Source organism: Oncorhynchus masou, unplaced genomic scaffold (assembly GCF_036934945.1).
Source record: "Oncorhynchus masou masou isolate Uvic2021 unplaced genomic scaffold, UVic_Omas_1.1 unplaced_scaffold_3263, whole genome shotgun sequence".
NCBI classification, from domain to species: Eukaryota; Metazoa; Chordata; class Actinopteri; order Salmoniformes; family Salmonidae; genus Oncorhynchus; species Oncorhynchus masou.
Window position 1 is genome coordinate 29,448 of NW_027009676.1, and position 12,153 is coordinate 41,600.

General features: G+C 45.5%; 1 pseudogene; it reads right to left on the reverse strand.

The window, feature by feature from the left end:
- LOC135534334 (ras-associated and pleckstrin homology domains-containing protein 1-like) overlaps positions 1-10,671 on the reverse strand; it is a 32,367-nt pseudogene extending 21,696 nt beyond the window's left edge.
- Positions 10,672-12,153: the final 1,482 nt, after the last annotated feature.

Consider the following 12,153-nt stretch of genomic DNA (forward strand, 5'->3'; position numbering starts at 1 on the left):
GGAGTGGACCTGGGCCTGTTCCAGTGAAAGGCGTGGACCTGGGCCTGTTCCAGTGAAAGGCGTGGATCTGGGCCTGTTCCAGTGAAAGGAGTGGATCTGGGCCTGTTCCAGTGAAAGGAGTGGACATGGGCCTGTTCCAGTGAAAGGAGTGGACCTGGGCCTGTTCCAGTGAAAGGAGGGACCTGGGCCTGTTCCAGTGAAAGGAGTGGACCTGGGCCTGTTCCAGTGAAAGGAGTGGACCTGGGCCTGTTCCAGTGAAAGGAGTGGACCTGGGCCTGTTCCAGTGAAAGGCGTGGACCTGGGCCTGTTCCAGTGAAAGGAGTGGACATGGGCCTGTTCCAGTGAAAGGAGTGGACCCGGGCCTGTTCCAGTGAAAGGCGTGGATCCGGGCCTGTTCCAGTGAAAGGCGTGGACCCGGGCCTGTTCCAGTGAAAGGCGTGGACCCGGGCCTGTTCCAGTGAAAGGCGTGTACCCGGGCCTGTTCCAGTGAAAGGAGTGGATCCGGGCCTGTTCCAGTGAAAGGCGTGTACCCGGGCCTGTTCCAGTGAAAGGAGTGGACCCGGGCCTGTTCCAGTGAAAGGAGTGGACCCGGGCCTGTTCCAGTGAAAGGAGTGGGCCTGTTCCAGTGAAAGGAGTGGGCCTGTTCCAGTGAAAGGAGTGGGCCTGTTCCAGTGAAAGGAGTGGGCCTGTTCCAGTGAAAGGAGTGGGCCTGTTCCAGTGAAAGGAGTGGGCCTGTTCCAGTGAAAGGAGTGGGCCTGTTCCAGTGAAAGGAGTGGGCCTGTTCCAGTGAAAGGAGTGGGCCTGTTCCAGTGAAAGGAGTGGGCCTGTTCCAGTGAAAGGAGTGGGCCTGGGCCTGTTCCAGTGAAAGGAGTGGACCTGGGCCTGTTCCAGTGAAAGGAGTGGACCTGGGCCTGTTCCAGTGAAAGGAGTGGGCCTGTTCCAGTGAAAGGAGTGGGCCTGTTCCAGTGAAAGGAGTGGGCCTGTTCCAGTGAAAGGAGTGGGCCTGTTCCAGTGAAAGGAGGGGCCTGTTCCAGTGAAAGGAGTGGGCCTGTTCCAGTGAAAGGCGTGGGCCTGGGCCTGTTCCAGTGAAAGGAGTGGACCTGGGCCTGTTCCAGTGAAAGGAGTGGATCTGGGCCTGTTCCAGTGAAAGGAGTGGATCTGGGCCTGTTCCAGTGAAAGGAGTGGACCTGGGCCTGTTCCAGTGAAAGACGTGGGCCTGGGCCTGTTCCAGTGAAAGGAGTGGACCTGGGCCTGTTCCAGTGAAAGGAGTGGGCCTGGGCCTGTTCCAGTGAAAGGCGTGGGCCTGGGCCTGTTCCAGTGAAAGGCGTGGGCCTGGGCCTGTTCCAGTGAAAGGAGTGGACCTGGGCCTGTTCCAGTGAAAGGAGTGGACCTGGGCCTGTTCCAGTGAAAGGAGTGGACCTGGGCCTGTTCCAGTGAAAGGAGTGGACCTGGGCCTGTTCCAGTGAAAGGAGTGGACCTGGGCCTGTTCCAGTGAAAGGAGTGGACCTGGGCCTGTTCCAGTGAAAGGAGTGGACCTGGGCCTGTTCCAGTGAAAGGATTGGACCTGGGCCTGTTCCAGTGAAAGGAGTGGACCTGGGCCTGTTCCAGTGAAATGGGTGGACCTGGGCCTGTTCCAGTGAAAGGGGTGGATCTGGGCCTGTTCCAGTGAAAGGTGTGGATCTGGGCCTGTTCCAGTGAAAGGAGTGGACCTGGGCCTGTTCCAGTGAAAGGAGTGGACCTGGGCCTGTTCCAGTGAAAGGAGTGGACCTGGGCCTGTTCCAGTGAAAGGAGTGGACCTGGGCCTGTTCCAGTGAAAGGGGTGGATCTGGGCCTGTTCCAGTGAAAGGAGTGGACCTGGGCCTGTTCCAGTGAAAGGGGTGGACCTGGGCCTGTTCCAGTGAAAGGGGTGGACCTGGGCCTGTTCCAGTGAAAGGGGTGGACCTGGGCCTGTTCCAGTGAAAGGGGTGGATCTGGGCCTGTTCCAGTGAAAGGCGTGGATCTGGGCCTGTTCCAGTGAAAGGAGTGGATCTGGGCCTGTTCCAGTGAAAGGAGTGGACCTGGGCATGTTCCAGTGAAAGCAGGATATCCTTCTCGTCGGACTCGTTAAAGGAAAAGGTGTCCTCCAGTCCGCGGTGAGGAACCTCTGTTCTGATGTCCAGAAGCTCTTTTCGGTCATAAGAGACGGTAGCAGCAACATTATGTACAAAATTAGTAAAAAAATATATATATGTTACAAAAAACGCACAAAACGAACAAAATAGCACAATTGGTTGGTAGAATGTAAAACATCAGTCATGTACTTCGGCGGCTTCTTAGAGCCCTGATATTGGGAATATGGTGACATCCTATAGTGTTCAGGTGTTAGTAAAGGCAACGGAGGTCAGATGGTAAGGGTGGGGTTAGCCTGGACTCTGTGGGGTTAGGGCCTGGACTCTGTGGGGTTAGGGCCTGGACTCTGTGGGGTTAGGGCCTGGACTCTGTGGGGTTAGGGCCTGGACTCTGTGGGGTTAGGGCCTGGACTCTGTGGGGTTAGGGCCTGGACTCTGTGGGGTTAGGGCCTGGACTCTGTGGGGTTAGGGCCTGGACTCTGTGGGGTTAGGGCCTGGACTCTGTGGGGTTAGGGCCTGGACTCTGTGGGGTTAGGGCCTGAACTCTGTGGGGTTAGGGCCTGGACTCTGTGGGGTTAGGGCCTGGACTCTGTGGGGTTAGGGCCTGGACTCTGTGGGGTTAGGGCCTGGACTCTGTGGGGTTAGGGCCTGACTCTGTGGGGTTAGGGCCTGGACTCTGTGGGGTTAGGGCCTGGACTCTGTGGGGTTAGGGCCTGGACTCTGTGGGGTTAGGGCCTGGACTCTGTGGGGTTAGGGCCTGGACTCTGTGGGGTTAGGGCCTGGACTCTGTGGGGTTAGGGCCTGGACTCTGTGGGGTTAGGGCCTGACTCTGTGGGGTTAGGGCCTGGACTCTGTGGGGTTAGGGCCTGGACTCTGTGGGGTTAGGGCCTGGACTCTGTGGGGTTAGGGCCTGGACTCTGTGGGGTTAGGGCCTGGACTCTGTGGGGTTAGGGCCTGGACTCTGTGGGGTTAGGTGGTAGTTAATGTGGTTCAAGCTGGGCTGTTGTTCTCACCTTGAGGGCCAGGCAGTAGTCTGTGGGGGCCTTGTACTTGCTGCGGTAGTCCTGTCCGTAGTACACATTAACGTGATCCAGCTGCAGGAAACACACCAGATCTCTGGAAGCCTGCCAGCCAGAGAGGAGGAAGGAGAGGAGGAGGGAAGAAATGAAGGATTTAGAGTTGACCGTCATGTGTTTCACTTCACTGCACCATCCACTGAGTGGCACTAGGCCTGTTGTGGTGACCATACTGCCACACTGGCAGTCATGGCCGCAGTAACAATTCCACGTGACTCGAGTCACAGTAATCTTCTAATGGCCTGGTACTCAGGGCTCTATTGTCCCTAATGGCCTGGTACTCAGGGCTCTATTGTCCCTAATGGCCTGGTACTCAGGGCTCTATTGTCCCTAATGGCCTGGTACTCAGGGCTCTATTGTCCCTAATGGCCTGGTACTCAGGGCTCTATAGTCCCTAATGGCCTGGTACTCAGGGCTCTATTGTCCCTAATGGCCTGGTACTCAGGGCTCTATTGTCCCTCCATTATGTCCTAATGGCCTGGTACTCAGGGCTCTATTGTCCCTAATGGCCTGGTACTCAGGGCTCTATTATCCCTAATGGCCTGGTACTCAGGGCTCTATTGTCCCTAATGGCCTGGTACTCAGGGCTCTATTGTCCCTCCATCAGGTCCTAATGGCCTGGTACTCAGGGCTCTTGTCCCTCCATTATGTCCTAATGGCCTGGTACTCAGGGCTCTATTGTCCCTCCATTATGTCCTAATGGCCTGGTACTCAGGGCTCTATTGTCCCTCCATCAGGTCCTAATGGCCAGGTACTCAGGGCTCTATTGTCCCCCATCAGGTCCTAATGGCCTGGTACTCAGGGCTCTATTGTCCCTCCGTCAGGTCCTAATGGCCTGGTACTCAGGGCTCTATTGTCCCTCCATCAGGTCCTAACGGCCTGGTACTCAGGGCTCTATTGTCCCCCCATCAGGTCCTAATGGCCTGGTACTCAGGGCTCTTGCCCCTCCATCAGGTCCTAATGGCCTGGTACTCAGGGTTTTACTGTCCCTCCATCAGGTCCTAATGGCCTGGTACTCAGGTCTCTGTTGTCCCTCCATCAGGTCCTAATGGTCTGGTACTCAGGGCTCTATTGTCCCTCCATCAGGTCCTGATGGCCTGGTACTTGGGGCTCTATTGTCCCTCCGTCAGGTCCTAATGGCCTGTTACTCATGGCTCTATTGCCCCACCATCAGGTCCTAATTGCCTGGTACTCAGGTCTCTGTTGTCCCTCCATCAGATCCTAATGGCCTGGTACTCAGGGTTTTACTGTCCCTCCATCAGGTCCTAATGGCCTGGTACTCAGGGGCTCTATTGCCCCTCCATCAGGTCCTAATGGCCTGGTACTCAGGGCTCTATTGTCCCTCCATCAGGTCCTAATGGCCTGGTACTCAGGGCTCTATTGTCACTCCATCAGGTCCTAATGGCCTGGTACTCAGGGCTCTATTGTCCCCTCCATCAGATCCTAATGGCCTGGTACTCAGGGCTCTATTGTCCCTCCATCAGATCCTAATGGACTGGTACTCAGGGCTATATAGTCCCTTTAACCACTAACTCACCTCCCTGTAATGATTAATTTGAGGAAAGATGTTCAACAGCAGGTTTTAACAGTGTAAAACATGTTTGTCGTGGATGTTGTTTCAAAGCCTAACAACAAACTGGACAGCCCTCTCTAAAGGTGATGATTCATTCAAAACACCCATAGGCATATTAGAGCTGATGCATGAGCTTAAATGATTACAATTAAAATTATGATTGTTCTGTCATACAATACGTAGCCTACATAGCAGAAACACATCAAATAAAAACTCATTTAAGATGTCTTTGGTACAGCATATACAATCAAATTAAACTGATTCTAGTAATGGCCTTGGTGTTTGGACGTTTTCAGTATCCATACTGGATGGACTGGGTTACCTTACGCTCCAGTCTGGGAGAGCACGTACAGGCCTAGAGATGCTGCTGGTTCAAGTTGACTGAGCAGGGCGGCTTACAATTAGCCTACAATTAGTGAATTTGTATGTGATTTTGAATCGGGGAAAATATTTCATTTTTATTTTGAGGAGCATGCATTTAAAAACAATATTTAAAAAAAAAAATCATAATTAATTGGGTGACACATTACCTTTAATTATACTGAATATATCCCATGCTTTCCATCTCCCCTCTCTCCTGTATACCTTTCTAGAGCGGCAGACAGGGCTGGCAACAGTTTAGTGAAAACATGTCTCTTTCAATGTTCCCCAATATGTTCCCTTTGGTTTCCCAAATGAAGCTCCACCAAGAGCCTACCCCGCATCCTTAAAAAACAGACCGGAGGGAAGGCGTGTGCGGCCATCATTCGCTATTGGTTGACCGCAACTCCATTTTTACATATTAGTAAAAACGAGATTAAACTGTGAATAGTCGATGACAGAACAACTGTGTAACCTGGAGGCAAGGAACAGACAGCAAACTTGTTTTACAATTTTATCAAATCATCAATAGCCTGTAATCACATCATGTTTTAACTTCTAAGGTTGGTATCATTCACAACTAAAGCTGCCAAATAGCTCTAAATCATATAAGACCTGTTTCAAATAATCCTTACGCTCAACATAGTCACTTCATTCGCGCACTCGCCTTAATGGTTAAAATATTTTATTCAGCTAAGTTCAATTATATTCTTCTATCTATAAAATCATATAATATGAAATAATGTCACAGGACTTATAAGCATATCTAGTCTGATAAATGAACAAGCCTATAGTCAGATAACATACAGTATCTAGTCAGATAAATGAACTAGTCTACAGTCTATAGCCAGATAACATACAGTATCTAATCTGATAAATGAACTAGTCTACAGTCTATAGCCAGATAACATACAGTATCTAATCTGATAAATGAACTAGTCTACAGTCTATAGTCAGATAACATACAGTATCTAGTCAGATAAATGAACTAGTCTACAGCCAGATAACATACAGTATCTAGTCTGATAAATGAACAAGCCTACAGCCTACAGCCAGATAACATACAGTATCTAGTCTGATCAATAATATATCCCAATAATAATAATCTGATAAATGAACTAGTCTACAGTCTATAGCCAGATAACATACAGTATCTAGTCTGATAAATGAACAAGCCTATAGTCATAACATACAGTCAGATAACATACAGTATCTAGTCTGATAAATGAACTAGTCTATAGTCTATAGCCAGATAACATACAGTATCTAATCTGATAAATGAACTAGTCTACAGTCTACAGCCAGATAGCATACAGTCTATAGTCAGATAATATACAGTATCTAGTCTGATAAATGAACTAGTCTACAGTCTATAGCCAGATAACATACAGTCTATAGTCAGATAACATACAGTATCTAGCTCATTAAATGAACTAGTCTACAGCCAGATAACATACAGTATCTAGTCTGATAAATGAACTAGCCTATAGCCAGATAACATACAGTATCTAGTCAGATAAATGAACTAGTCTATAGCCAGATAACATGCAGTATCTAGTCTGATAAATGAACTAGTCTATAGCCAGATAACATACAGTATCTAGTCTGATAAATGAACAAGTCTATAGCCAGATAACATACAGTATCTAGTCTGATAAATGAACTAGTCTATAGCCAGATAACATACAGTATCTAGTCAGATAAATGAACTAGTCTATAGCCAGATAACATACAGTATCTAGTCAGATAACATACAGTATCTAGTCAGATAAATGAACTAGTCTACAGTCTATAGTCAGATAACATACAGTATCTAGTCTGATAAATGAACTAGTCTATAGCCAGATAACATACAGTATCTAGTCTGATAAATGAACTAGTCTATAGCCAGATAACATACAGTATCTAGTCAGATAAATGAACTAGTCTATAGCCAGATAACATACAGTATCTAGTCTGATAAATGAACTAGTCTACAGTCTATAGCCAGATAACATACAGTATCTAGTCTGATAAATGAACTAGTCTACAGTCTACAGCCAGATAACATACAGTATCTAGTCAGATAAATGAACTAGTCTATAGTCAGATAACATACAGTATCTAGTCTGATAAATGAACAAGCCTACAGTCTATAGCCAGATAACATACAGTATCTAGTCTGATAAATGAACTAGTCTATAGCCAGATAACATACAGTATCTAGTCTGATAAATGAACTAGTCTATAGTCAGATAACATACAGTATCTAGTCTGATAAATGAACTAGTCTATAGCCAGATAACATACAGTATCTAGTCTGATAAATGAACTAGTCTACAGCCAGATAACATACAGTATCTAGTCTGATAAATGAACTAGTCTACAGTCTATAGCCAGATAACATACAGTATCTAGTCTGATAACATGAACTAGTCTATCTAGTCAGATAACATACAGTATCTAGTCTGATAAATGAACTAGTCTACGCTAAGCCAGATAACATACAGTATCTAGTCTGATAAATGAACAAGTCTACAGTCTATAGCCAGATAGTTATACAGTATCTAGTCTGATAAATGAACTAGTCTATAGCCAGATAACATACAGTATCTAGTCTGATAAATGAACTAGTCTACAGTCTATAGCCAGATAACATACAGTATCTAGTCTGATAAATGAACTAGTCTATAGCCAGATAACACACAGTATCTAGTCTGATAAATGAACTAGTCTATAGCCAGATAACATACAGTATCTAGTCAGATAAATGAACTAGTCTATCTATAGCCAGATAACATACAGTCTCTAGTCTATAAAAATGAACCATTCACAGTCTATAGTCAGATAACATACAGTATCTAGTCAGATAAATGAACTAGTCTATAGCCAGATAACATACAGTATCTAGTCTGATAAATGAACTAGTCTACAGCCAGATAAATATTACAGTATCTAGTCAGATAAATGAACTAGTCTATAGCCAGATAACATACAGTATCTAGTCTGATAAATGAACAGTCTATAGCCAGATAACATACAGTATTCAGTCTGATAAATGAACTAAGTCTATAGCCAGATAACATACAGTATCTTAGTCTGATAAATGAACTAGTTTATAGCCAGATAACATACAGTATCTAGTCAGATAAATGAACTAGTCTATAGCCAGATAACATACAGTATCTAGTCTGATAAATGAACTAGTCTATAGCCAGATAACATACAGTATCTAGTCAGATAAATGAACTAGTCTATAGCCAGATAACATACAGTATCTAGTCAGATAAAATGAATAGTCTACAGTCTATAGCCAGATAACATACAGTATCTAGTCTGATAAATGAACTAGTCTATAGCCAGATAACATACAGTATCTAGTCTGATAAATGAACAAGTAGTCTATAGCCAGATAACATACAGTATCTAGTCTGATAAATGAACTAGTCTATAGCCAGATAACAGTATCTAGTCTGATAAATGCCATAGATAACATAGAGTATCTAGTCTGATAAATGAACAAGTAGTAACATACAGTATCTAGTCAGATAACATACAGTATCTAGTCTGATAAATGAACTAGTCTATAGCCAGATAACATACAGTATCTAGTCTGATAAAATGAACTAGTCTATAGCCAGATAACATAGATCTAGTCAGATAAATGAACTAGTCTACAGCCAGATAACATACAGTATCTAGTCTGATAAATGAACTAGTCTATAGCCAGATAACATACAGTATCTAGTCAGATAAATGAACTAGTCTACAGCCAGATAACATACAGTATCTAGTCTGATAAATGAACTAGTCTACAGTCTATAGCCAGATAACATACAGTATCTAATCAGATAAATGAACTAGTCTATAGTCCAGATAACATACAAAGTATCTGGTCTGATAATGAACTAGTCTACAGTCTATAGCCAGATAACATACAGTATCTAGTCAGATAATGAACTAGTCTATAGCCAGATAACATACAGTATCTAATCTGATAAATGAACTAGTCTACAGTCTATAGCCAGATAACATACAGTATCTAGTCTGATAAATGAACTCAGTCTATAGCCAGATAACATACAGTATCTAGTCAGATAAATGAACTAGTCTATAGCCAGATAACATACAGTATCTAGTCTGCTAAATGAACAAGCCTACAGTCTATAGCCAGATAACATACAGTATCTAGTCAGATAACATACAGTATCTAGTCTGATAAATGAACTAGTCTATAGCCAGATAACATACAGTATCTAGTCAGATAAATGAACTAGTCTACAGCTTCCAGATAACATACAGTATCTAGTCAGATACAACTGCAACTAGCTGCTATAGCCAGCATAACCACTACTGCTACTGCTGCTGCTACTAGTCTACTTACTACTACTACTACTACTACAGTAACTACTAATGAACTGTCTACCGCTACTACATACAGTATCTAGTCTGATACATGAACTACTACTACCGCTACTACATACAGTATCTAGTCTGCTACATGAACTACTACTATCACCAGCATCACTACTGCTACTGCTGCTGCTACTACTACTACTACTACTACTGCTAACTGAACTAGTCTACCACCACCACCACTACTGCTACTCTGCTGCTAGTCTACTAGTCTTACTACTACTACTACTACTACTTACTACTACCACTAATACTGCTACTACACTACTACTACTACTACCGCAGATAACATACAGTATCTAGTCCGCTAAATGAACTAGTCTACAGTCTCTCTCACTACTACTTCTACTACCTTGCTACTACTACTACCACTACTACTACTACTGCTACTGCTGCTGCTTCTACTACTACCCGCTGCTACTACTACTACTACTACCTCTGCTACTACTGCTACTACTGCTACTACTACTACTACTACTACTGCTACTACTACTACTACTACTACTACTACTACTACTACTACTGTGTGTTCCATAGATGTACCTTGGCCGAGTACAGTCAGTGTGTTCCAGGGACATTGGCAGTACAGTGGGTTCCAGGACGTACCTTGACCGAGTACAGTCAGTGTGTTCCAGGGACGTACCTTGGCCGAGTACAGTCAGTGTGTTCCCAGGGACGTACCTTGGCTGAGTACAGTCAGTGTGTTCCAGGGACGTACCTTGGCCGAGTACAGTCAGTGTGTTCCAGGGACGTACCTTGGCCGAGTACAGTCAGTGTGTTCCAGGGACGTACCTTGGCCGAGTACAGTCAGTGTGTTCCCAGGGACGTACCTTGGCCGAGTACAGTCAGTGTGTTCCAGGGACGTACCTTGGCTGAGTACAGTCAGTGTGTTCCAGGGACGTACCTTGGCCGAGTACAGTCAGTGTGTTCCAGGGACGTACCTTGGCCGAGTACAGTCAGTGTGTTCCCAGGGACGTACTCTGGCGAGTACAGTCAGTGTGTTCCAGGGACATACCTTGGCTTTTCCTTTAGGTACATAGTAGATCCCAGAGGCTCTGAGCAGGAAGTATCTCTTCTTCCAGCTCTTCTTCCCATCCTCCTTCAGCCAGAGTACTCCCTCCATCTCAGGAACAGAGACGGAGCTGCCACAAAAACACTCCTATAGAGATCACACACCTCAGCATCACCACAGTAGATACTAACACACACCTCAGCATCACCACAGTAGATACTAACACACACCTCAGCATCACCACAGTAGATACTAACACACCTCAGCATCACCACAGTAGATACTAACACACACCTCAGCATCACCATAGTAGATACTAACACACACCTCAGCATCACCACAGTAGATACTAACACACACCTCAGCATCACCATAGTAGATACTAACACACCTCAGCATCACCACAGTAGATACTAACACACACTCAGCATCACCATAGTAGATACTAACACACACCTCAGCATCACCATAGTAGATACTAACACACCTCAGCATCACCATAGTAGATACTAACACACACCTCAGCATCACCACAGTAGATACTAACACACACCTCAGCATCACCACAGTAGATACTAACACACACCTCAGCATCACCACAGTAGATACTAACACACCTCAGCATCACCATAGTAGATACTAACACACACCTCAGCATCACCACAGTAGATACTAACACACCTCAGCATCACCACAGTAGATACTAACACACACCTCAGCATCACCACAGTAGATACTAACACACACCTCAGCATCACCACAGTAGATACTAACACACACTCAGCATCACCACAGTAGATACTAACACACACCTCAGCATCACCACAGTAGATACTAACACACACCTCAGCATCACCATAGTAGATACTAACACACCTCAGCATCACCATAGTAGATACTAACACACACCTCAGCATCACCACAGTAGATACTAACACACACCTCAGCATCACCACAGTAGATACTAACACACCCTCAGCATCACCACAGTAGATACTAACACACACCTCAGCATCACCACAGTAGATACTAACACACACCTCAGCATCACCACAGTAGATACTAACACACACCTCAGCATCACCACAGTAGATACTAACACACACCTCAGCATCACCACAGTAGATACTAACACACACCTCAGCATCACCACAGTAGATACTAACACACACCTCAGCATCACCACAGTAGATACTAACACACACCTCAGCATCACCACAGTAGATACTAACACACACCTCAGCATCACCACAGTAGATACTAACACACACCTCAGCATCACCACAGTAGATACTAACACACACCTCAGCATCACCACAGTAGATACTAACACACACCTCAGCATCACCACAGTAGATACTAACACACACCTCAGCATCACCACAGTAGATACTAACACACACCTCAGCATCACCACAGTAGATACTAACACACACCTCAGCATCACCACAGTAGATACTAACACACACCTCAGCATCACCACAGTAGATACTAACACACACCTCAGCATCACCACAGTAGATACTAACACACACCTCAGCATCACCACAGTAGATACTAACACACACCTCAGCATCACCACAGTAGATACTAACACACACCTCAGCATCACCACAGTAGATACTAACA